Source organism: Somniosus microcephalus, chromosome 1 (assembly GCF_052327205.1).
Source record: "Somniosus microcephalus isolate GS21.2 chromosome 1, FLI_Smic_1.0, whole genome shotgun sequence".
Lineage (NCBI taxonomy): Eukaryota > Metazoa > Chordata > Chondrichthyes > Squaliformes > Somniosidae > Somniosus > Somniosus microcephalus.
Genome location: NC_140987.1, coordinates 394570321 through 394597943, shown reverse-complemented (window position 1 = coordinate 394597943; position 27623 = coordinate 394570321).

The window sequence follows — 27623 nt, the reverse complement described above, 5'->3', positions numbered from 1 at the left end:
GGTGGAACAAGTTACATACACCACACAGGTGTTGTCTATTAATTTAGCCCCAAGCACATTTTGGGAAGTTCCTATGTGCCCTGTTATAAAATGCTTGAGGAAAATTCAGCTCAGTTGGTTTAAAGGAATTGCTCTGACTGGGCACCAGATGGCAATGTGCTGAATTTTGCAATTTCCCTAAAGTTCAGATGCACCTAAATGAACAGAGATGTGAGCTACAAGTGATTAAACTATCACTCTATTTGTTTAAATGGGTCTAAAAGTACCTCATTTGATGACAAATCTTGCTACTAACATTTCATTAATGCTGACAACTGTAATGTAAGAAGTCACACAACACCAGGTTATAGTCCAACAGTTTTATTTGAAATCACAAGCTTTCGGAGCGCTGCTCCTTCGTCAGGTGAAGTGGAGAGATGCATAAAGACACAGCTTATATAGTCAGAGAATAATGCCAGATGATTACAGGTAATCTTTCTAAATGCCATTTATCACACCTCGGCAGACAAGATCCCGAAAGGACTACAGATCACGAACCCACTCAAGTCGACCTACAACACAGACTACGCTGAGAGACTCTGCCGTCGTACCTCTCGCACACTCCTCAACCATCTCGTACACCAGCTCTACAGCAGACGCCGCAACCTCAAAACTGAGATAGAGTCCATGTTCTCAGCCTGTGCTCAGGACACAGCAGACCAGCTACGAGACACCGCCAAACAGACGAGGCAACGGAACTACACTGCCTACATGCACACCAAGAACAGGAAGCTTGAGAAACTCGGCATCACCACCAGCAGCAACCAAGCCTCTCCCGGTACTACGGTTGAAACCACAGGGAAGTCCATCGTCAACTTGTCCGACCACACCATTCAACCAGACGAAATTGAAGTTCTCAGCCGAGGGCTCAATTTCTGCCCCACTACCAAAATGGCCCCCATCGGTCTCGCGGCAGACACAGAGGAATTCATCAGGAGAATGAGGCTCCGGGAATTCTTCCACAAATCCCAAGATGTCAGCAGCGAACCCAATGAGACAACCAATGATCCGGAACAACAGACAGAGGGATCCGCAGTGCAGCAACCGACGAAGAAAGAGTCAAATTGGACCCCTCCGGAGGGTCGCTGCCCTAAGCTTGACATGTATGCTCAAGCTGTCAGGAGATGCATCAACGCCAGATTCATCAGCCGCACTCACAAGACAGTCCAGAATGTCACCCAAGCACAACGCAACACCATCCACGCTCTCAAGACCAACCGCAACATCGTCATCAAACCAGCAGACAAAGGAGGAGCCATCGTCATACAGAACAGAACGGACTATTGCAAAGAAGCATACCGACAACTGGACAACCAGGAACACTACAGACAGTTACTCGCAGATCCGACCAAAGAATACACCCGCCAACTCAACAGACTGATCAAGACCTTCGATCCAGACCTTCAAAGCATCCTACGCGCTCTCATCCCACGTACTCCCCGCGTGGGAGACTTCTACTGCCTCCCAAAGATACACAAAGCCAACACACCCGGACGTCCTATCGTATCAGGCAACGGAACCCTGTGTGAGAACCTCTCTGGATACGTCGAGGGCATCCTAAAACCCATCGTACAGGGAACCCCCAGCTTCTGTCGCGACACTACAGACTTCTTACAGAAACTCAGCACCCACGGACCAGGTGAACCAGGAACACTCCTCGCCACGATGGACGTCTCGGCACTCTACACCAGTATCCCACACGATGACGGCATCGCTGCGACAGCCTCAGTACTCAACACCAACAACAGCCAATCTCCAGACGCCATCCTACAACTCATCTGCTTCATCCTTGACCACAATGTCTTCACCTTCGACAACCAGTTCTTTACCCAAACACACGGAACAGCCATGGGGACCAAATTCGCACCCCAATACGCCAACATCTTCATGCACAAGTACTAGCAAGACTTCTTCGCTGCACAGGACCTCCAACCAATGCTATACACCAGATACATCGACGACATTTTCTTCCTATGGACCCACGGCGAAGAATCACTGAAAAGACTACACGATAACATCAACAAGTTCCATCCCACCACCAAACTCACCATGGACTACTCCTCAGAATCGGTTGCATTCTTGGACACACGAATCTCCATCAAAGATGGACACCTCAGCACTTCACTCTACCGCAAGCCCACGGACAACCTCAGGATGCTCCACTTCTCCAGCTCCCACCCTAACCACATTAATGATGCCATCCCCTATGGACAAGCCCTGTGAATACACAGGATCTGCTCAGATGAGAAGGAACGCGATGGACACCTACAGACGCTGAAAGACGCCCTCATAAGAACGGGATATGAGGCTCGACTCATCGATCGACAGTTCCAATGGGCCACAGCGAAAAATCGCACAGACCTCCTCAGAAGACAAACATGGGACACAACCAACAGAGTACCCTTCATCGTCCAGTACTTCCCCGGAGCGGAGAAACTACGCCATGTTCTTCGCAGCCTTCAACTTGTCATCGATGACGACGAACACCTCGCTAAGGCCATCCCCACGCCTCCACTACTCGCCTTCAAACAGCCGCCTAACCTCAAACGGACCATCGTTCGCAGCAAATTACCCAGCTTTCAGGAGAACAGCGACCACAACACCACACAACCCTGCCACAGCAACCTCTGCAAGACATGCCAGATCATCAACACAGATACCATCATCACACATGAGGACACCACCCACCAGGTACATGGTACATACTCATGTGGCTCGGCCAACGTCGTCAACCTCATACGTTGCAGGAAAGGATGCCCCGGAGCATGGTACATTGGCGAGACCATGCAGACACTGCGACAATGGATGAACGGACACCACGCAACAATCGCCAGGCAGGAGTGTTCCCTCCCAGTTGGGGAACACTTCAGCAGTCAAGGACATTGAGCCTCCGATCTTTGGGTAAGCATTCTCCAAGGTGGCCTTCGAGACACACGACAACGCAAAATCGTCGAGCAGAAACTGATAGCCAAGTTCCGCACTCATGAGGATGGCCTCAACCGGGATCTTGGGTTCATGTCATGCTACATGTAACCCCACCTCACGTAGGGTCACCCAGACTCGAGTCATCGTTGGCTTGTTCTCTCTACACAGATGCGGCCGGACCTGCTGTGATTTCCAGCAAAAAAATGTTTTTTTGTCTGTTTTTTGTTTTTCATACAGACCCCAGCATCTGCAACATTTCACCCCTTGTGACCCCACCTCATTGTTCTTTGATGTAATGTTTTCCTGACTGACCTGTTTGGACACCATTCACACCTTTGATTGCTGTGATTATCTCTCTGCCGAGGTGTGATAAATGGCAGTTAGAAAGATTACATGTAATCATCTGGCATTATTCTCTGACTATATAAGCTGTGTCTTTATGCATCTCTCCACTTCACCTGACGAAGGAGCTTGTGATTTCAAATAAAACTGTTGGACTATAACCTGGTGTTGTGTGACTTCTTACATTTGTCCACCCCAGTTCATCACCGGCATCTCCACACCATGACAACTGTAATGAGTGCCTTATTAGGTAATCAGACTACCAGGCCTATCAAATTTGACTTATTTGGAGTGACATTCACGCGTTTTGGTTTAAGAATGTGACAAACATAACATCATGTTGTTTAGAGAAAAGATAGATTAACATTTCAGATGTAGGCCTGGATTTTCCTTAAACAGACATCTATTTGCGGGTGGTGTGGAGGCGGCCTGGCAAATAAAATGGGGTGGAGAGGGTCTACACTGAAACTCGGCACCTAAAAATGGCCTCCACCCTTCCCCTCCCATGACCCTACTATGACCCTCCTGCTGGAAGTGCATTTAATGAAGTGGGGGCATAACCAAGTGCCCCTGAGATTAGCCTGCGTTTCCACTCACTTAATGCCTCCTGAGAATCACTGCTGTAAAGGTGGTGGAGCTGAGCCTTTACCGTGCCTCACAGATGAGAAAAGGTTGGAAAGGTGAAAGTTCACACAAAAGTATGAATCTGAAACACTGCTTTGGATGAGAGTCATTGCCATTCCTTTGAAGCTGCAATTTCTGAACATTTAAAAGGTAATTTGTGAAACTTGCTGAGAATTCAAAGGGAGCGCTACATAGTGAAATTCCATTGTTCCTGTGCTTTAAGGAGGAGGATGACAAGGACATGGAGCATGAAAGAATGGAAGCCAGATGAGTGCAGCATCATGCACGCAGGCAACACCCATAGGTATCCAGGTCACTGTACCTACACACCATGGAGGACCATTTTACTTGTAAGCAGTGTCTGAATAGGCTGCATTTTCCCCTTAACACTGTAATGGTAATGTGCCAGCAGTTGGAACCTGATTTGCAACCTCTTTCCACAAGGGTCACTGCTTTGCCTGTGGCTGTGAAGGTGACACAGCACTTAACATTTGTGCATTCAAGTGTTTCCAGGCGGCCTCTGATGACATTCGTCACATCAGTCAGTCAGCAGTTTATTGCTGCATTAAAAAAAAGAGAAAGACTGCATTTATATAGCGCCTTTCATGACCACCAGACGTCACAAAGCACTTTACAGCCAGTACTTTTGGAGTGTAGTCACTGTTGTAATGTGGGAAATGCGGCACCCAATTTGCGCACAGCAAGCTCCCACAAACAGCAATGTGATAATAACCTGATAATCTGTTTTTGTTATGTGGATTGAGTGATTAAATATTGGCCAGGACACCGGGGATAACACCCCTGCTCTTCTTTGAAATAGTGCCATGGGATCTTTTACATCTACCTGAGAGAGCAGACGGGGCCTCGGTTTAACATCTCATCCGAAAGACGGCACCTCAGACAGTGCAGCACTCCCTCACACTGCACTGGAGTGTTAGCCTAGATTTTTGTGTTTAAGTCCCTGGAGTGGAACTTGAACCCACAACCTTCTGACTCAAAGGCGAGTGTGCTACCCACTGAGCCACAGCTGACCCTATTAGATACATTATGGATGCTTTGTTCAGGCATGCCTCTGAGTTCATTCAGTTCCACATGGACTCAGCAAAGCAGATAGAGAGAGACAGCTATCAGCTTCTTGAGTGTCTGGATTCCTACATTGATGTCACCTACGTGGCTATAAAGCCCCATCTGAAAATCCCATCAATTTCATGAACAGGAAAGAATTTTGTTCCCTGGAAGTCCAGATAGTGAGTGATGGTAGCCATTTCATTATGCAGCTCAATGCATGCTATTCAGGCAGTTGCAATTATTTGTTTATTCTCAGGCAATCCAGGATACCAGCACTGCTCAGCTAAAGTAACGTGACAGGGTGGCTGGTAGGAGACGAGAGAAACATAGAAACATGGAAACATAGAAGATAGGAGCAGGAGTAGGCCATTCAGCCCCTCGAGCCTGCTGCGCCATTCAATGAGATCATGGCTGATCATCCAAACTCAGTACCCTGTCCCTGCCTTCTCCCCATATCCCTTGATCCCTTTAGCCTTAAGAAATATATCTAACTCCTTCTTGAATATATTTAATGAATTGGCCTCAACTGCCTTCTGTGGTAGAGAATTACACAGGTTCACCACTCTCTGGGTGAAGAAATTCCTCCTCATCTCTGTCCTAAATGGCTTACCCCTTATCTTTAGACTGTGACCCCTGGTTCTGGACTCCCCCGCCATCAGGAACATCCTTCCTGCATCTAGTCTCTCTAGTCCTGTTAGAATTTTATAAGTTTCAATGAGATCCCCTCTCATTCTTCTAAACTCCAGTGAGTATAAGCCCAATCGACCCAATCTCTCCTCATACATCATTCCTGCCACAATACTGTGCCGGAGGAATTCCTGGAGTGTATACGGGATGGTTTCCTGGACCAATATGTCGAGGAACCAACTAGAAATCAGGCCATCTTAGACTGGGTATTGTGTAATGAGAAAGGATTAATTAGCAATCTTGTTGTGCGAGGCCCCTTGGGGCAGAGTGATCATAATATGATAGAATTCTTCATTAAGATGATAGAATTCTTCATTAAGATGGAGAGTGAAGTATTTGACTCAGAGAATAGGGTCCTGAACTTAAATAAAGGAAACTATGATGGTATGAGGCGCGAATTGGGTAGTATGGATTGGGGAATGTTCCTTAAAGGGTTGACAATGGATAGGCAATGGCAAACATTTAAAGATCGCATGGATGAACTACAGAATTTGTTCATCCCTGTTTGGCATAAAAATAAAACAAAAAAGGTGACTCAACCATGGCTAACAAGGGAAATTAGGGATAGCATAAGATCCAAGGAGAGGACATATAAATTGGCAAGAAAAAGCAGCAAACCTGAGGATTGGGAGCAGTTTAGGATTCAGCAAAGGAGGACAAAGGGATTAATTAAGAGGGGGAAAATAGAGTATGAGAGTCAGCTTGCAGGGAACATAAAAACTGACTGTAAATGCTTCTATAGATATGTGAAGAGAAAAAGATTGGTGAAGTCAAGCGTAGGTCCCTTGCAGTCAGAATCAGGGGAAATTATAATGGGGAACAAAGAAATGGCATACCAATTACATACATACTTTGGTTCTGTCTTCACAAAGGAAGACACAAATAACCTCCCAGAGATGTCGGGGAACACAGGGTCTAATGAGAGGGAGGAACTGAATGAAATCAGTATTTGTAGGGAATTGGTGTTAAGGAAATTGACAGGATTGAAGGCCGATAAATCCCCAGGGCCTGATAATCTACATTAAGGAAGTAGCCCTAGAAATAGTAGATGCATTGCTGGTCATCTTCCAAAATTCTATAGATTCTGGAACAGTTCCCATGGATTGGAGGGTAGCTAATGTTACCCCACTATTCAAAAAAGGTGGTAGAGAAAAAATGGGGAATTATAGACCAGTAAGCCTGACATCGGTAGTGGGGAAAATGCTAGAGTCCATTATAAAAGATGTAATAGCAGAGCACTTGGAAAACAGTGACAGGATCGGACAAAGTCAACATGGTAAATACAAAAGGTAAATCGTGCTTGACTAATCTACTGGAATTTTTTGAGGATGTAACTGGTAGACTAGATAAGGGAGAACCAGTGGATGTGGTGTATTTGGACTTTCAGAAGGCTTTCGATAAGGTCCCGCATAAGAGATTAGCGTGTAAAGTTAAAGCACATGGGATTGGGGGCAAGGTACTGACTTGGATAGAGAACTGGCTGGCAGACAGGAAGCAAAGAGTTTTTCCAAGTGGCAGGCAATGACTAGTGGGGTACCGCAGGGATCAGTGCTGGGACCCCAGCTATTCACAATATATATAAATGATCTAGATGAGGGAACTAGATGTAATATCTCCAAGTTTGCAGACGACACAAAGCTGGGTGGGCATGTGTGCTGTGAGGAGGATGCCGAGAAACTCCAGTATGATTTGGACAGGTTAGGTGATTGGGCAGATGCATGGCAGATGCAGTGTAATGTGGATAAATGTGAGGTTATCCACTTTGGTGGCAAAAACAGGAAGGCAGGTTATTATCTGAACGGCAATAGATTGGGAGAAGGGGAAGTGCAACGAGACCTGGGTGTCCTTGTGCACCAGTCGCTGAAGGTAAGCATGCAGGTGCAGCAGGCGGCTAAGAAGGCAAATGGTATGTTGGCCTTCGTAACGAGAGGATTCGAGTACAGGAACAAAGATGTCTTGCTGCAGTTGTGCAGGGCCTTGGTGAGACCACACCTTGAGTATTGTGTGCAGTTTTGGTCGCCTTATCTGAGGAAGGATGTTCTTGCCATGGAGAGAGTGCAGCGAAGATTCACCAGACTGGTGACACCAGAGGTACCCACTTCAGACTTGGTTAATGACAACTTTTCAGTATCCAAGGACAGAGGTTGAAACCAGGTTCACTGAGGAATTCCCCAGATTTTTGGAGAAGAATTTCTCAGGTTTTTTGTCCCAAATAGTTGTTTTTTAAAAAATGTTTGCCTCTCCCAGGAGATCCCATGGTTTCGGGTGGGTTGGAGTGTTTATGTTGTGATGTACAAGGTATTGCAATTGTGTGGGACACGCTCGATGGACCAGTTGATCTTTACCTGTCCGTCATTGTTCGTATGTTCGTAGGCCTTGAGAGCTACCAGGATCAATGTGGAACAGACAATAAAGAGGGTGCCCTCCATCTGCACAACACAATAAAGCCCTTCATGATCTCTTGCCTTGCTCTACTCAGTTAAGCTGCAATACCTCTAATAGCCTCTCTGAGAGATGATAGATGCAAACAATAATCACCACATTGTGGCGGAGCCACTGAATGACTCTGGGCAACTGTACATAATTCCCTTTGACGATGTTCTAACACCAGCCTAAGCCTGTACCATTGTGTTAGACATTACTGTGTTTTGTATATAGTGTTTGTATGTACGGGGCGTGGCCCCTTTAAGAGCGTGGGAAAACGCGGGCAAACGCAATGATGTCACGTCACAAACCACGTGACTGTCCGGGAGTCCTCGAGGAATCTCCATCTTGTTAAGACCTGTTTTAGTGGTTCTCCTGTATCGATCTCAACAAACTGTTTGAACTCGTTTAGTCTTACATTAAAGACCTGTTTGATTGATCTCCTGAGTCGACCTCAGTTATTGGTTAGGAATTCGTCAATTCCTACATTGGTGACCCCGTTTTTTGTGAACGTTTTTTGCAAAAAGAACACAGCATGGAGGCCAACGCCGTTTTGCTAAAGCTACCGCAGTTCTGTGAGCAGTAAGCGACCTCGTGGTTCATTCAGGTCGAGGCCCAATTCGCCCTGAGGGACATCATTGCGGATCAGACCAAATATCTCTATGTGGTCTCTGCACTCGACAGCTCTACCGCCTCGCGGATTGCCAGCCTCCTCGAGAACCCTCCAACGGAGCGCAAGTATGAAACCCTCAAGGCGCGGTTGCTGCAAGTTTTCGGGCTCACTAAATCGGAGCGCGCCCGTTGATTGCTCACTATGCCCGGGCTCAGGGACTCCAAGCCTTCGGAGTTGATGAGCCAAATGCTCACACTCCTGGGCTCAGAACCGGAATGCTTCCTGTTTCGTGAACTATTCCTCAGCCAGCTGCCTGAGCAGGTGCAAGCTGCCCTGGCCAGATCCGAGGTGGAAGACTGCACGGCACTCGCGGCAGAAGCGGACAAAATTTTCGCGGTAACGCAGCAGCACTGCACCGCCACGAGGCGCCCATCCCCCACAGACGCCGCCCCAGCTCGTCAGCCTGCTGGGCTGTGTTTCTACCACGCGCAGTTCGGCGCGAAGGTGCGACGTTGCCGCCCTCCCTGCAGCTTTCCCCAAAAAAAACAACTGCGACTACTGAGGAATGGGTCTAACGGGCACCCCGCGGCCGCCATAGCAATCGGCAACGCGGGCAAGTTGTTTTTCATCACCGATACGCTCTCCGGTCATCGTTTTCTGTGCGACACCGGAGCGCAGTGCAGCATTTTACCCGCGTCCGCCCTCGATGTGCAGGCAGGGAATCACGGCCTCGCCCTTGAAGCGGCCAATGGTGGAACAATTCGGACCTTCGGCAGACGGCGAGCGGAGGTGTGCTTCGGGGGGCAACGGTTTCACTGGGAGTTTGTGACGGCCAAGGTTTCTCAACACATTCTCGGCGTGGATTTCCTGTGCGCCAACAGCCTCCTGGTCGACGTGAAGAACCGGCGGTTGATCAACGTGGCAACTTTCAATTCTATCCCTTGTTACCGCAGTAACACTACGTCGCGCACCGTCGCCTGTGCTTTCCTGACTCCTGACGAGTTCGCTCATCTGCTCGACGAATTTCCCTACCTAACAAGACCCACGTTCTCCTCCACAGCCACGAAACATGGTGTGGAACACCACATCACCACCAACAGCCCCCCGGTCTACGCGTGGGCCCGGCGCCTGGAACCTGGCAAGCTGGCGGTCGCAAAGGTGGAGTTCGCGACCATGGAACGGTTAGGGATTATTCGCCGGTTGAATAGTCCCTAGTCTTCACCCCTCCATATCGTCCCGAAGCCTGGCGGCGGATGGCGACCATGCGGCGACTATCGACGCCTAAACGACGCCACCACTCCTGATCGGTACCCAATCCCCCACATCCAGGATTTCTCTGCCCATTTGGCAGGGAGCACCGTCTTCTCGAAAGTCGACCTCGTACGGGGCTACCACCAAGTCCCAGTGCACCCACAGGACGTCCAGAAGACCGCAGTCATCACCCCATTCGGCCTCTTCAAGTTTCTGCGAATGCCGTTTGGGTTAAAGAACGCCGCCCAGGCTTTCCAACGCCTGATAGACTCCGTGTTGCGGGACCTCAAGTTCCTCTTCGTCTACCTGGATGATATCCTCATTGCCAGTCCTACTAAAGACGAACATATCTGTCACCTACGCACCCTTTTTCGACGCCTCAGCCAACACGGCCTGATTATCAACCCGGCCAAGTGTCAGTTTGGCCTGCGCCAAATTGATTTCCTGGGACATCGCATCACCGCAGAGGGAGCGGTTCCGTTACAAGCGAAGGTAGAGGCGGTGATATCCTTCCCATGCCCGCAAAGCATTAAGGCCCTGCAGGAATTCCTAGGCATGGTAAACTGTTACCACCGTTTCGTGCCTAAGGCAGCACTACTCATGCAGCCCCTGTATGAGGCCCTCAAGGGCAAGACTGGCAAGAACCCGGTAGACTGGATGGACGACATGGCCCAAGCGTTCGACGACACCAAAAGCGCCTTAGCCAACGCAACCATGCTGGCGCAGCCGCTGCCAGGAGCCACCATCGCCCTCACCACCGACGCGTCAGACTATGTAATCGGCGTCGTGCAAGAGCAGTGGGTGAACGGGACATGGCAGCCGTTGGCATTCTTCAGCCATCAACTACGGCAGAACGAGAGAGCATATAGCACGTTCGACCGGGAGTTGCTCGCCCTTTTTCTGGCCATCCGCCATTTTCACTTCCTCCTGGAAGGACGTCCTTTCTCCGCCTTCGTGGACCATAAGCCACTAACTTTTGCCATGGCCAAGACCACCGAACCGTGGTCATCCCGTCAGCAACGTCAACTGACCTATATATCCGAATTCACCACAGATATACAGCACGTGGCCGGTAAGGACAACCTGGTGGCAGACTGCCTCTCCCGCGCAACCGTCAATACGGTTCATTTGGGTATCGATTACGCCCTTATGGCAGCGGACCAAGCCTCAGACCCAGAAGTCCAAGCCTGCAGAACGACCATCACTGGCCTCCTGTTGGCCGACGTTAAGTTCCATTCGGCAGGTACCACGCTGTTGTGTGACGTCTCCGTACGGGACCCTCGCCCGGTCGTGCCGGTCGTCTGGCGCCGTAAAGTGTTCAACACCATACATGGGTTGTCACACCCAGGAATGAAGGCCTCTCAGAAGCTGATGTCAGTGAAATTCGTATGGCATGGCATGCACAAGGATGTCCGCGACTGGGCCAACACCTGCGTGGTCTGCCAAAAGGCCAAAGTACAGCGCCACGCCAAAGCTCCGTTGGCCACCTTCACAGTTCCGGAGCGCCGTTTTGATCATGTCAATGTGGACCTGGTAGGACCACTCCCACCCTCCCATGATTTTTCACACATCCTGACCATGGCTGACTGCACCACCAGATGGCCGGAGGCGGTTCCCCTGTCATCCACTACTTCGGCGGACGTGGCCAGGGCGTTCATTTCCACCTGGGTCGCCCGTTTCGGAGTGCCCGCAGATATTTCTTCCGACAGAGGACCGCAGTTTTCCTCTGAACTCTGGAATGCAGTGGCCCAAGGACTCGGTGTCAAATTACATCACACCACAGCCTACCACCCACAGGCGAATGGCCTCTGTGAACGTTTCCACCGATCACTGAAAGCCGCCCTGAGGGCCAGCCTCCAGGAGGCTGGATGGGCAGACAAGCTACCGTGGGTCCTGTTGGGCCTTCGCATGGCCCCCAAAGAAGACCTTCGTTCTTCATCAGCGGAGCTGGTGTACAGTCAGCCGCTGCGAGTCCCGGGGGATTTCCTGCCAGCTTCGACGAAGCCATGGTCCGCGTCTGACCAGCTTACTAGTCACCAGGAGGCGGCCAGATGCTTTGCACCGGTGCCCACTTCGCACCACGGGCTGCAGAGTTCACACGTTCCCCCGGAGCTTCACAAGGCTGAGTACATCTTCATTCGCCATGATGCTCATAGGGATCCACTCAAGGCCCCATATACATAAGAACATAAGAACATAAGAAGTAGGAGCAGGAGTAGGTCATACGGCCCCTTGGGCCTGCTCCGCCATTCAATAGGATCATGGCTGATCCGAATCTAGACTCACGTCCACTTCCCTGCCCTCTCCCCGTAACCCCTAATTCCCTTGTCTGCTAGGAAACTGTCTATCTCTGTTTTAAATTTATTTAATGTTGCAGCTTCCACAGCTCTCTGGGGTAGCAAATTCCATAGATTTACTACCCTCTGAGTGAAGAAGTTTCTCCTCATCTCAGTTTTGAAAGGGCAGCCCCTTATTCTAAGATTATGCCCCCTAGTTCTAGTCTCACCCATCAGTAGAAACATACTCACCGCATCCACCTGATCAAGACCCCTCACAATCTTATATGTTTCGATAAGATCGCCTCTCATTCTTCTGAACTCCAATGAGTAGAGGCCCAACCTACTCAACCTTTCCTCATACGTCAACCTCCTCATCTCTGGAATCAACTGAGTGAACCTTCTCTGAACCGCCTCGAGAGCAAGTATATCTTTTCTTAAATATGGAAACCAAAACTGCACGCAGTATTCCAGGTGTGGCCTCACCAATACCCTGTATAACTGCAGCAAGACCTCCCTGTTTTTATACTCCATCCCCCTTGCAATAAAAGCCAAGATTCCATTGGCCTTCCTGATCACCTGCTGCACCTGCATACTAACTTTTTGTGTTTCATGCACCAGGACCCCCAGATCCCTTTGTAATGTAGCACTTTGCAGTTTCTCTCCATTTAGATAATAACTTGCTCTTTGATTATTTCTGCCAAAGTGCATAACCTCACACTTTCCAATATTATATTCCATCTGCCAAATCTCTGCCCACTCACTTAGCCTGTCTATGTCCTTTTGCAGGTTTTTTATGTCCTCCTCACTCACTGCTTTCCCTCCCATCTTTGTATCGTCGGCAAACTTGGATACGTTGCACTCGGTCCCTTCCTCCAAATCGTTAATATAGATTGTAAAGAGTTGGGGTCCCAGCACTTACCCCTGCGGAACACCACTAGTTACTGATTGCCATCCTGAGAATGAACCATTTATCCCAACTCTTTGTTTTCTGTTAGATAGCCAATCTTCCACCCATGCCAGTATATGACCCCCAATCCCGTGATTTTTTATCTTGATCAGTAATCTTTTGTGTGGAACCTTGTCAAATGCCTTTTGGAAGTCCAGATACACTACATCCACTGGTTCCCCTTTATCCACCCTGTATGTTACGTCCTCAAAGAATTCGAGCAAATTTGTCAAACATGACTTCCCCTTTATAAAACCATGCTGACTCTGTCCTATTAAATTATGTTTATCCAAATGCTCTGTTACTGTTTCCTTAATAATGGACTCCAACATTTTGCCAACCACAGATGTTAGGCTAACTGGTCTGTAGTGTCCAGCTTTTTGTCTACTTCCCTTCTTAAATAAGGGTGTTACATTAGCAGTTTTCCAATCTGCCGGGACCTTTCCTGAGTCCAGGGAGTTCTGGAAAATGATCACCAATGCATCCATAATCCCTACCGCCACTTCTCTCAAGACCCTAGGATGTAGGCCATCAGGTCCGGGGGATTTATCCGCCTTAAGTCCCATTATTTTACCGAGTACCATCTCCTTAGTGATTTTAATCGTGTTTAGCTCCTCTCCCCCCCCCCGCCCCCATTGCCCCCTGTTTGTCCAGTGTTGGGATATTTTTAGTGTCCTCTACTGTAAAGACTGATACAAAATATTTGTTCAGCGTCTTTGCCATCTCCATGTTCCCCACCACTAGTTTTCCGGTCTCACCCTCTAAGGGACCAACGTTCACTTTAGCCACCCTTTTTCTTTTTATATAGCTGTAGAAACTCTTGCTATCTGTTTTTATATTTTTTGCTAGTTTACTTTCATAATCTATCTTCCCTTTCTTAATTAATCTTTTAGTTATTGTTTGCTGGCTTTTAAATGCTTCCCAATCTTCTATCCTCCCACTAGATTTGGCTACTTTATATGCCCTTGTTTTCAGTCAGATACTATCCTTTATTACTTTACTAAGCCACGGATGGCTGTCTTTTCTTTTACACCCCTTTTTCCTCAGTGGAATATATTTATCTTGAAAGATGTGAAATATCTCCTTGAATGTAGACCACTGCTCTTGTACCGTCTTACACTTTAATCTGTTTTCCCAGTCCACTTTAGTCAATTCTACTCTCATACCTTCATAGTCTCCTTTATTTAAGCTCAGTACGCTGGTTTGAGATCCAACTCTCTCACCCTCCAACTGAATTTGGAATTCAACCATATTATGGTCACTCATTCCAAGGGGATCCTTTACTGGGACATTTTTTATTAATCCTGTCTCATTACACAGGACCAGATCTAAGATTGCCTGCCCCCTGGTTGGTTCAGTTACATACTGCTCAAGGAACCCATCCCTAATACACTCTATGAACTCTTCCTCAAGGTTGCCATGCCCAATTTGATTAGTCCAGTCAATATGAAAGTTAAAATCCCCCATGATTATAGCTGTTCCCTTATTACAAGCCCCAACTATTTCCTGATTTATACTCCGACCAACAGAGTTGCAACTGTTAGGAGGCCAATAGACTACGCCCACTAGTGACTTTTTCCCCTTATTATTCCTTATCTCCACCCAAACTGTTTCACTATCCTGATCCTTTGACCCAATATAATTTCTGACTATTGCAGTAATTCCATCCTTGACCAGCATAGCAACCCCACCTCCCTTTCCTTCCTGTCTGTCCTTCCTAATTGTCAAATACCCTTGTATGTTTAGTTCCCAGTCATGATCATCTTGCAGCCATGTTTCCGTAATGGCCACCAGATCATACCCATGTGTAGTTATTTGTACCATCAACTCATCTAATTTGTTATGAATGCTGCGTGCATTCAGATAAAGAACTTTCAAATATGTTTACTGACAATTTATTCCTGCTTTTACCCCTTTTACTACTTTACCTTTATCATTATACATTCTGTCCCTGACACGCTCTGGTTTTTAATTCCCCCACTGCTACCTTGCCCTATTGCCTTCTCCGCTGTCATTTTTATTTTTCGCTCTCTTAAAACCTCCCCCCCACTAATTAGTTTAAAGCCCTCTCCACAGCCCTAGTTACTCGATTCACCAGGATTCTAGTCCCAGCACTGGCCAAGTGAAATCCGTCCCAACGGAACAGCTCTCTCCTGTCCCAGTACTGATGCCAGTGTCCCATGAAGCAAAACCCATTTCTCCCACACCAGTCTTTGAGCCACGCATTTAACTCTCTAATTTTATTTACCCTAGCCAAATTTGCACGTGGCTCACGTAGTAATCCTGAGATAATTACCCTTGTGGTTCTGCTTTTTAATTTGGCCCCTAGCTGCTCAAACTCCCTCAGCAGAACCTCTTTCCTTGTCCTATCTATGTCGTTGGTACCAACATGGACCACGACAACTGGATCCTCCCCCTCCCACTCCAAGTTTCTCTCTTGTCCCTTCCGCGTGTTGGAGGCAGGGGACAAAACCTTCACGGCAGATGTCGGTGGTAAACCGGACCACATTTTGGTCGATCGCTTAAAGCCAGCACATCTGGACCTCGACCGCCCCATCGAGACAGCACAACCGCCGAGACGAGGTCGGCCACCCATCGCCGTTACAGCAGACCAAGTGCAACCACCCGCCAGACCGCCAGCCGCCCAACAGCCTCCGCCTCAGGAATACAGGAGTCATTCTGACAGGCTCATCAGACCCCCTCACCGTTTGACTTTGTCCGTTAAAGCGAATTCTGGGGGGGGCGCATGTGGCGGAGCTACTGAATGACTCTGGGCAACTGTATATAATTCCCTTTAATGATGTTCTAACACCAGCCTAAGACTGTACCATTGTGTTAGACATTACTGTGTTTTGTATATAGTGTTTGTATGTATGGGGCGTGGCCCCTTTAAGCGCGCGGGAAAACACGGGCAAACACGATGACGTCACGTCGCAAACCACGTGACTGTCCGGGAGTCCTCATGGAATCTCCATCTTGTTAAGACCTGTTTTCGTGGTTCTCCTGTATCGATCTCAACAAACTGTTTGAACTCGTTTAGTCTTACATTAAAGACCTGTTTGATTGATCTCCTGAGTCGACCTCAGTTATTGGTTAGGAATTCATCAATTCCTACAATATAAGAGAACTAAAAAGAGAGCTCCCTTCATTATACTCTATTACTACTGCTACTTCTCATCATCATGATTATCCCTTGGGATTAAATCCATTTTAATGATTTTAACTTCTTACTCCTACTTTATAATATATCCATGTCAGGAGGTTACGATATCTGTAGCAGGGATTGTACTGATGGAACCCTTGAAGACTGAACAGGCACTTATCTCGACGCCAAGGACCTGTTTCTTCATGCACTCGTTACAGCCCCCTGGTGCTGGCCTATTGGTCTGTCAGGAAAGGAGGAGAGAAAAGGGAAGAATAAAATTTCACCAGTGCATCACAAATCAAGGTGCAGTGGAGGATATCCCAGTGCAAATAAAGGGGTGCATGTATGTATGGCTGGTATAAATATAGAAGCTGCATGTCCTCATGTAATTAAAGGAAGTTTATCCTTTTTCCCATAACACCAATGAATATTGTGCACAATTCCCAATAAGGTACAAATTACAGGTGGAGGGACAGCAGGAGGAGGTGGCAAAGCAAATCCTGGGGACTCAATGAGCTAAAACTGAATGGGATGGAGATGTGGGACATCCTGCACCGACAGATGGTTTCTGCTAAATGCTAATTATATGAGCCTATCAGGAACAAAACGTGGACATAGAAACATAGAAGATAGGAGCAGGAGTAGGCCATTCGGCCCCTCGAGCCTGCTCCGCCATTTAATGAGATCATGGATGATCATCCAAATTCAGTGCCCTGTCCCTGCTTTCTCCCCATATCATTTGATCCCTTTAGCCTTAAGAAATATATCCAACTCCTTCTTGAATATATTTAATGAATTGGCCTCAACTGCCTTCTGTGGTAGAGAATTCCACAGTTTCACCACTCTCTGGGTGAAGAAATTCCTCCTCATCTCTGTCCTAAATGGCTTACTCCTTATCTTTAGACTGTGACCCCTGGTTCCAGACTCCCCCGCCATCGGGAACATCCTGCATCTAGTCTGTCTAGTCTTGTTAGAATTTTATAAGTTTCAATGAGATCCCCTCTCATTCTTCTAAACTCCAGCGAGTATAAGCCCAATCGACCCAATCTCTCCTCATACGTCATTCCTGCCATCCCAGGTATCAGTCTGGTGAATCTTCGCTGCACTGCCTCCATGGCAAGAACATCCTTCCTCAGATAAGGCGACCAAAACTGCACACAATACTCAAGGTGTGGTCTCACCAAGGCAATGTACAACTGCAGAAAAACATCCTTGTTCTTGTACTCGAATCCTCTCGCTACGAAGGCCAACATACCATTTGCCTTCTTAACCGCCTGCTGCACCTGCATGCTTACCTTCAGCGACTGGTGTACAAGGACACCCAGGTCTCGTTGCACTTCCCCTTCTCCCAATCTATTGCCATTCAGATAATAATATGCCTTCCTGTTTTTGCCACCAAAGTGGATAACCTCACATTTATCCACATAATACTCCATCTGCCATGCATCTGCCCAATCACCCAACCTGTCCAAATCATACTGGAGTTTCTCGGCATCCTCCTCACAGCACACACGCCCGCCCAGCTTTGTGTCATCTGCAAACTTGGAGATATTATATATATATATATATTATTCCCTTGTCTAGATCATTAATATATATTGTGAATAGCTGAGGTCCTCGCACCAATCCCTGCGGTACCCCACTAGTCACTGCCTGCCACTCGGAAAAAGACCCATTTATTCCAACTCTTTGCTTCCTGTCTGCCAACCAGTTCTCTAGCCAAGTCAGTACCTTGCCCCCAATCCCATGTGCTTTAACTTTACATGCTAATCTCTTATGTGGGACCTTATCGAAAGCCTTCTGAAAGTCCAAATACACCACATCCACTGGTTCTCCCTTATCTATTCTACCAGTTACAACCTCAAAAAATTCCAGTAGATTAGTCAAGCACAATTTACCTTTTGTAAATCTATGTTGACTTTGTCCAATCCTGTCACTGTTTTCCAAGTGCTCTGCTATTACATCTTTTATAATGGACTCTAGCATTTTCCCCACTACCGATGTCAGGCTTACCAGTCTATAATTCCCCGTTTTCTCTCTACCACCTTTTTTGAATAGTGGAGTAACATTAGCTACCCTCCAATCCATGGGAACTGTTCCAGAATCTATAGAATTTTGGAAGATGACCAGCAATGCATCTACTATTTCTAGGGCTACTTCCTTAATGTAGATTATCAGGCCCTGGGGATTTATCGGCCTTCAATCCCGTCAATTTCCTTAACACCATTTCCCTACAAATACTGATTTCATTCAGTTCCTCCCTCTCATTAGACCCTGTGTTCCCCGACATCTCTGGGAGGTTATTTGTGTCCTCCTTTGTGAAGACAGAACCAAAGTATGTATTTAATTGGCCTGCCATTTCTTTGTTCCCCATTATAATTTCCCCTGATTCTGACTGCAAGGGACCTACGCTTGACTTCACCAATCTTTTTCTCTTCACATATCTATAGAAGCTTTTACAGTCAGTTTTTATGTTCCCTGCAAGCTGACTCTCATACTCTATTTTCCCCCTCTTAATTAATCCCTTTGTCCTCCTTTGCTGAATCCTAAACTGCTCCCAATCCTCAGGTTTGCTGCTTTTTCTGGCCAATTTATATGTCCTCTCCTTGGATCTTATGCTATCCCTAATTTCCCTTGTTAGCCATGGTTGAGTCACCTTTTTTGTTTTATTTTTATGCCAAACAGGGATGAACAAATTCTGTAGTTCATCCATGTGATCTTTAAATGGACTGCAAGAAACTCATCTTATTTTTCATTCTTCTTATCTCCGCTGAAGCTGGTAGCAAGAAAATTGCTGCAGAGAAAGAAATCAATGCCAGACCTTTCAGCATCTGTCAATGCCAGCAGGAATTGGCACAATCTGTCACAAATCCTATCACTGGCATTCACCAGCACAGATAGGTTAACTCAGGGTTATATGGATAATCTACATGGGGAATTAACATAGTGATTCACATTGCACTAGGAAGCCAGAAGATGAAGTATTGGAGCTGGAGCATGATGCACCAGAGTGGAGGCTTAGGAGATATCAAACCCTGGCTGTTGAGAATTCAGATGATGATCTCAGGAGTCCTGCCATGAAAAGACAAATGCTTGGAGAACATCAGAACCACATTAAGCTTTGCAAAGCCTCTCTGAAGATGTGCAGCAGATGGCAGGGATGATGGCAGAGTCCAATGCCATCCTTTTGGAACACTATTGAATAGGGCTCCTCTACTGTTCAGAGCATGCTGGAGCAAGAGGCAGTTCTAGGAATTCCTGCACATGTTGCATAGAACACAGGGCTCCCGACACATAATTCCATATATATATTGAATAATGATCGTCTGGGCTGTATATCCCAGTGGGTGGGCAGTTGCTGGAGGGTTTGGGCCTCCTGCTTCGTATTCTTCCTCCTCCAATCAATAATTGCTAAAGATGGGAATCCCCGTGGGGAAAGCATTTTGCAGCCATCCCCTTCATTTTAAGGAAATTACCCAAATAAGGCTCCTACATTCCAAATGAATGTACGAGCCTCCAAAATAAAGAATTTTTAAAAATTGACAAAAGACCAATTGAAAGTAAAGCTATGAACATCTATCTAACAGCACAAGAGAACACAGCAATTCACCTTTAAGATCCCAGCATCAGCCTTCCTCAGTTGCTGTTCTAAGTTACCTCTGTTTTACACTGGCATTAGTTATATCAGCAAATCCAAGGTGTAAATGGTGGAATTTAGAACTTGTGTCATCAGTGTCTAAACACATCATTTGCATGGCTGCTCTTCAGCTAGGGTGGACATATTTTATACCATCACTCACTACCAGCAGAATTTAAGGTGCAACTTAAAGGTGGCATATCCTCTCTCTAAGTCTTATATTTTGACTGCCGACACCCATCCCAAGTTATATCAGCCATGTTTACACTTAACATGCCATCAAAAAAAAGGGTCGAGTGTCGACAGGCAATTCAACGGCAAGAGGACAATACAGCCAAGCCCAATGCCATTCTCACCTGACATCCACTATCCAGCGAAGAGAAGTGGGACCCAGTATAATTTATCCCTTTCCTAGCCCATGTTGCTGAGACCAATTATATTGCCGTAACTATCACCCAGCTCAGATCAGTTAACTCAGCATAGTCCAAGGATAAAATCTGAGTTGTACCACTCCACACAAGGCAGTGCATATCAACTGAGCTATCAGAAGAGTATGAGAGACTTTTTTGTTATCTCACAAGTAATTTTTTTTTGTAATGTATGTACAAGGCTTTGTCTTGAAGCATGTGAATGTTGTTTTGTCCAGTTGCTTATTATACTATGTGTAATAATTACTAACATTTTCACTGTACTTTTTTTAAAAAGTTCTTACAGCAGGAGTGACCTGATGGCACAAAGTACTGACCAAAGTTTTCATAACTGCTGGGGAAGGAGAGATCATACATAAATGAACACATAGAAATTTGACAATCAGGCTGCAGTACACTGATCACTTTCCAATCTAACATAACATAATTGATCAAAGTTATGGTTACAGCACTAGAAAGGGATGATGTACTTGAGGGTTCAAAGATAGAATCTATTTTGTTAGAGTTAAGGAACAATAGAGGAGTTATTACGTTACTGAATGTATACTAAAGGCCCTAAATAGTTTTCAGTGGCAGAAGGGTCAGTAACCAAAGGAAACAAATTTAAGGTAATTGGCAAAAGAACCAGAGGCGACATGAGGGAAAAAAATTTACGCAGCAAGTTGTTATGCCCTGGAATGCATTGCTGAAAGGGTGGTGGAAACAGATTCAATGACAATTTTGCGGTTGTAATGATGGTGAAACTATCAGTGTTCGCCGTCATTACCCTGTGAAATTGACAGCAACTTCTGGCATCTGCACATGCACAGTTAAACACGGAAATCTAGAAGTTGCTGTCAGTGATTCTTTGCTCCTCTACAGGGCGCACTGTTGCATACCCCACAGATGGCAATCAGCACGGAATCAGTGATTTGACGTGAACTTCCCTTTTTTATGCTGTAATATCGCAGTTGAAAACCTCCCAAAAAGTTAAGCCTTGTTCAATGAGGTGTAACTGGATTTTTAACAGCATACTAAGTCATAATTACTGCTGAACAACCTCTCTGGCCCTGAAAAACTAATTTTATATTTATGAAATGTCAAATTTTTCCATTATGTTACAAATTCCATATTTTAAATGTTTGGTTATGATATTTCAGCTTCTATCTTAATCCCATGTATATGTCCCAATCTTTATGTCGCTCTCTGTAAAATGGTTAAAAAGTGAAGAATAATCAATGCTTTTTACTTCCTGGTTTGCTGTCTGTGAGAATTCTTCAATGTGATTGGCTGGTTAGCCTGCTTGATGACATCACTGTTGCTGGACGCTGGAGATCCCTTAGACTTGGTGCCAAAATCAAATTAACATTGGGAAAAATGAAATCGACGGCACAGAGATCGCTAGATCTTCGTGGGCAGTTTTCTTCAAGGTCATCGGCGAGCCGCTGACCGCAAAATCCAGGCCAACAATAACTATCAAAAGGGAATTGGATAAATACTTGAAGGGGGGAAATTTGCATGGCTTGGTGAAAAAGCAGGGGAGTGTGACTAATTGTATAGCTCTTTTAAAAAGCCAGCACAGGCACGATGGCTGAATGGCCTCCTTATGTGCTGTATTATTCTAGGATTCTGTGTACTCCTGATAGAAATGAAATGTGCACTTCAGCACCAGTACAAAAACCACCATGCAGAGCAGATTTATTTGTTCAACGTTGCTATGGACTATAACCTAGTTAACCTGGATTTCACTACTTTGCCAAGTCACGTAAACTACAATATCCTGTGATCTGACCAGAAGTATAGGTCAGCAAAACTTGGATAAAATATACTTCCAAATCTTACCAGAATGAATAGTATAATCACAACTCAGCACAGGCATGTGATAAGAACGTGTCACATATAATTACCTCATCATCCAAATTGCCATCTGTTCAAGGAGTTTGTAAAGAAGAAGTGGAAAGTTTACTAAATACAGGAAAAATGAGTCATAAGCAAGTCTAGAGGGAAACCTTGAGTACTTCCCAAGGATGCTCCTGTCATCGGCAATTTTAGTTTGTAGGACTGTACTCGTGTGTTTAATATAGGATTATAATTCTTACCTTTTCTCTTCAGTACTATGTTCCAGAAATGGATCTTTTTTCCATTTATTGCATTTTGAACAATAGTGTGTGTCAATAAAGTGCAGCGTGAATGTTATATTCAGTTCTTTAAATAAGACTTTAATACCAACCCTGAAAAATTTGGTGGGCTGGGATTGCTGACAAGATATATTAAAAGCAATTGAGCGCTCAAGAGCGTAGCACTGAAGGTTAACCTTTATTATTGTGACCTAATTCAAACCAGGCTATAAAAATGTATATATTGATTTTTTAATTTATTTTGCAAATTCTTCCTATGTTGGTTTTTCTGTCCCACTGTACCAAGTGGAAGAAGTAGGTAATCAATCTGATCTCTGACCTCTGACACTCCACAATCTGGCATGAGGAGTTGTACTCAGGAGTCCCTGTGAAACTTGTCATTCAATTTCACATCCCTGCCCAATGGCATAGGTGAGTTTGAAAATTTGCTATGTAGACAATTGTGGGAGCAGAATTATACTACCCCAGGTGAACTTGGGTGCCACTAATCCAACAGACTGTGCTACTAACTGAAAGGAGCAAGGAACAACTGGGTTGGAGAGGGACTAGATTCACTATTAAAAATAACATTGTTTGTTTAAGGATAGTCTCTTCCCCCACCCGCCACCCCCTTCCCAAGTTCCTGTTGGTAAATACACCAGATGGTGTGTTACTGAGCAATACAGATCAGCATGATCCCAGATTTGATCACTGCTCTGTGAGTTTGAAATAGCTGATCTCAGCCAGGGCACTAGTCGGGGCTTCAATGTCCCAAGTTAGGGAATGGAAAATCAGGTAGGGTTCCAGCTCCTGCATTCAAACTTCCTTTGGGAAAACGTAAACATACACACTGAGTGAGGACAGCATCAGGTTTGGCTGTGATGGGCTTTGCCATTGGTTAACCTGCTAATATTCACTTTCCACTCAGAAGTGAAGAATGAAGCACTGAAAGGCTACCAGCCTTATTGAAGTATACTCAGCATGAGAGGAAGGGGAACCACAATAAAACAAAGGGAGGACTTTTATTTTATACTGTCTTTTGGCTTGCTTCCTGGAGTTTCTCAATTAATTTTCTCAGTGCTCATCACTAAACTAAAACAGCTGTGGTCCAGTTATGGTGAAAGCCTCCTTGGCTACTGAAATGGTTTCAAAAAAGATTTAAATATGTTAAGCATAATTCCTGTGTCTGTTTGGGGAAGGTTTCTGATGATGTGGTTGTCAGCTCTCAAACAGGACTTGTAGGGGAGTGGGCGGTGTAGTTGATTACATCTGTGAACTGGATTTGAATCCAGCACAGGAATGTTAAGATGAGAGTCTTCTCTCTTGTTACATGTAAACATGTGATGATTTTTTATGTGGCTGATTTTTTTTATATGATGTGTTTCAGAAATAGCTAGAATTAAGACAGAGTCTGTCTTCAATGAAACAGAGAGATCAGAGAAAGCTGGCTGCAAACTGAAGGTAGGTTCATTGATCTATAGATTGCCTCGAATGCAGAAGTTTGGTTCTTGATGCTAATCAAATTATTGGCACTTCGAAGGAAATTGGGAATTTTATCTGCAGATTGTAAACTATGCCAATCAGGTGTAGAAATGTTCTCAATTGCTGGCACGTGTCCTGTCCTGTTTATTCAGACTTATGTTGGGTGGCTTTGGCCAAAGCCCAGCTCACCAGAACAACTACAAGCGCCACCGACCCCACAAGAAGAGCTTGTGTGCTTCACTAATAAAATTAAATGGGCAGTCTGTCCAAACAAAAACTAGTATTGGGGAATTGGACATATAAATAAAGGAAAAGATTTGAAGGGCTATGGAAAAAGAGCAGGCAAGTGGGACTAATTGGACAGCTCTTTCAAAGAGCAAGCACAGGAACGATGGGCCTATTGGAGGTCTTCTGTGCTGTATCATTCTATGATAATTCAAATAACTTCCCAAAATTGGATTAACCATGCAACTGCCTGCAGTGCCCTCTAGTGGCAGAAAGCTTGTAGCGATTCAGTGAACACTGCATGGTGACCTGGGAACTTACTAAAGCTCCAATAATGGGCAGGCAGTTGAGAAAACACTGCCCACTTTTGGAGTAATAGTACTGACCTACGATATCTTGGACTTGTATATGACTGATGTAGTCAAGCTCAAGAGCAGAACCACCAGAAGGTCTTCCAGTCTGTGCACCAGGTGACTAACACCAAACACAGTTGAAGAAAAATGCAACCAGACATTAAGGATCAGCCCTCTCAAATAATGAAACAGAGGCTGAAACATCTGGCAAAGTAAATACTTATGAATTTCACATTGATTGCAAAATGGACATGCAACAGAAACAACAGTGAATGGTGTCACCTCTAAAGTCCCCTCTGATCTATCCTTGGCCTCTTCCTCTTTGTTGAATCCGTGAATCTTAAGGTATGGTGTTCTTCAATAAATAGACGGAGACTGCAGACCAACAATCAACAGGTGTTTATTGGATGAGGGTAGTCTAAAAACTAACAGTACAGATGCCTGCTCAAGGCTTATATACAGGTGTGGTCACTGCCGGTACTACAGTATACAGGAGCTGTAAAAGTAGTTCTCTCTTAAAGGTACATACACTACACTCTTCTTCATCGACATTCTCTCCCTCTCTTTACCCCACTATTGACAGCAGAGCCTTCAGTCACCTAGTCTCTGAAATTCCCTCCCTAAATCTCTCTGTCTCTTCACTTCTCTCTCCTTTTTTAGAAACCTCCTCATCACCCACATCTTTGCTTAAGCTTTTGGTCACCCTTTCTAATCTTTCTTTTCCTAGTTTGGTGTTCATTTTTCATATGATGATCTGTGAAAAATCTGGGGACTTTTTTATGTTAAAGATGCTGGCCTAGAAATTCAGTTGCGTTAGCCAGCCGTTAGCGCCATAAGAGGGGTAGATTTCGAGCGCTAGGCACTTAGCGCCCGGGCGCAGACCGATCTGCGCCTACGCCCAACTTCAGTTGACAGTTAGCGCCGGCGCAAAGTGTTTGCGCGCTCTCAGCTGCGCGCGCAGCTTATGACGTCATTTCGTCGTGCAACGCTGTTTGTGCGCCCCAAACCGGAACTTCAGTGGCGCCCGCCCAATGTGGGCGTGGCGCTGTTAAGAACTGTGAAGTGGAACGCAGCAGAGGCCCTGCGGGCCTCGGGGAGCGCTAATTAAAGGGCACTTACACTGAACTATAAAGGCCAGCCATTTTGCTGCAATGACTTTAGTGCTTTGGATTTCTGGACAGAGACCAAGGAACAGACCTTACTGATTTGGGACAACATAGGAGAGGTATTTTTGGCTTCTGGCCAGAGCTTGGAAATTTGACTCATTGTGATTTCACTGTTTGCAAGTATATTATGGGGGCTGCATGGGGTTGCAACCCTTAGTTCCAGCATTATGTGCGAAGAGCTCGCAGACGCTGTGTGAGAGGGGCAGCCATGCCTAGACGCAGAGGGGCCATCAGGCGTCGGCAACGTAGGCCTTACCCACTCAGGGAATACCGGCAGCAGGTGTCCTATCTCACCATGACTGCCGCGCATTGTGTTAAGAGGCTGCGCTTCAGAAGGGAGGTGGTTGCAGAGATCTGCCAGCTGCTTCACAGAGATCTGCGTCCACAGCTGAGGTGCAGGACGTCTCTGCCGGTGGAAGTGAAGGTCACGGTGGCTCTGAACTTCTATGCAAGCGGCTCCTTCCAAGCCGCTGCTGGGGACATAGCAAACATCTCCCAGTTCGCCGTGCATCGCTGCATCCGGCAGGTCACCGATGCCCTTTTCGCAAGGAGACACCAATTTATCTCCTTCCCCATGACCCTAGAGAGGCAGGAGCAGCGTGCAGTCGGATTTGCGAGGATCGCCGACTTCCCCATGGTGCAGGGCACCATTGACTGCATGCATGTGGCTATGCGGGCACCTATCGACAATGCCGAGGATTACCGCAACCGGAAGGGCTACCATTCCCTCAATGTACAGCTGGTGTGTGACCACAGGCAGCGCATCCTAGCTGTCAATGCCCGCTTTCCAGGAAGCAGCCACGATGCATTTATCCTGCGCCAGACTACTGTGGCTGACATGTTCCAGGCACAGCCTCCCCCAAGAGGATGGCTTATCGGGGACAAGGGCTACCCTTTGTGTACATGGCTCATGACCCCTCTCCGCGCGCCCAGGACCCCTGCTGAGGAGGCATACAATGAAAGCCATGAAGCCACAAGGAACATCATAGAGCAAACGATTGGCGTCCTCAAGCAACGGTTCCGCTGCCTGGATCGTTCCGGCGGCTCTCTACAGTATTCGCCGGATAGAGTCTCCCAGTTCGTCGTCGTTTGCTGCATGCTGCACAACCTGGCTATCCGCAGGACTCAGGCACTGCCACCTCACGTTGGACCACCACCTCAGGAGGACGAGCAGGAGGACCATGAGGAGGAGGAGGAGGAGGAGGAGGAGTACCAGCCCAGGAGGGAGCCACAAGGTCCAAGGGCCGTCCGTCGGCGGCTTATTGAACGACACTTCTAGGCCCCCTGTCAGGGAATGGCTTGTGGCAATGAACGCACCTGAATGCAGCCGCTCCGCAAGCCCTCAGCCGGTTAACGCAACAACCACTTGAAACATCACACATGGACAAGCTGAATAAATAAAAAGCTTTATTTAACAAACTCAGGGCCCTTCCCACATGAAACACAAAAACAGACAAGACCCCCAAAAAACAGTCAAAAACATATCTCACTCCCACAACCTGGGGAGGAATAACAACACTTGTCCATCCAATTGGCCTTCATCTTCGGCCTTACCAAAATAAACCCCCCCCATGGAGAACACAAACACCCCCATATAAAAAAACATTTGGCAACACACTCTACTTTGTGTGCCGAGAGGGCGAGTCCTTGTGCAGGCTTCTCCGGCCCCTGGCCGACCTGCTGCTCCGCCTCAACCTGGGCCCTGTGGGTGTTGCAAGGCTGGGGGAAGGCTCCTGAGGGGCACAATGCGTGATGGCAGATGCCCTTGGGGGTCGGCCTAGACGAGGTCTGGCCCTGGAGGGGCCGGCTGCTGACTGCTGCAGCTGTGGCTGGCCAGCATCAGTCTTTCCAGCAGCTTGTCGCAGCTTTGCTGGGGGAGTGGCAGTGGCGGCT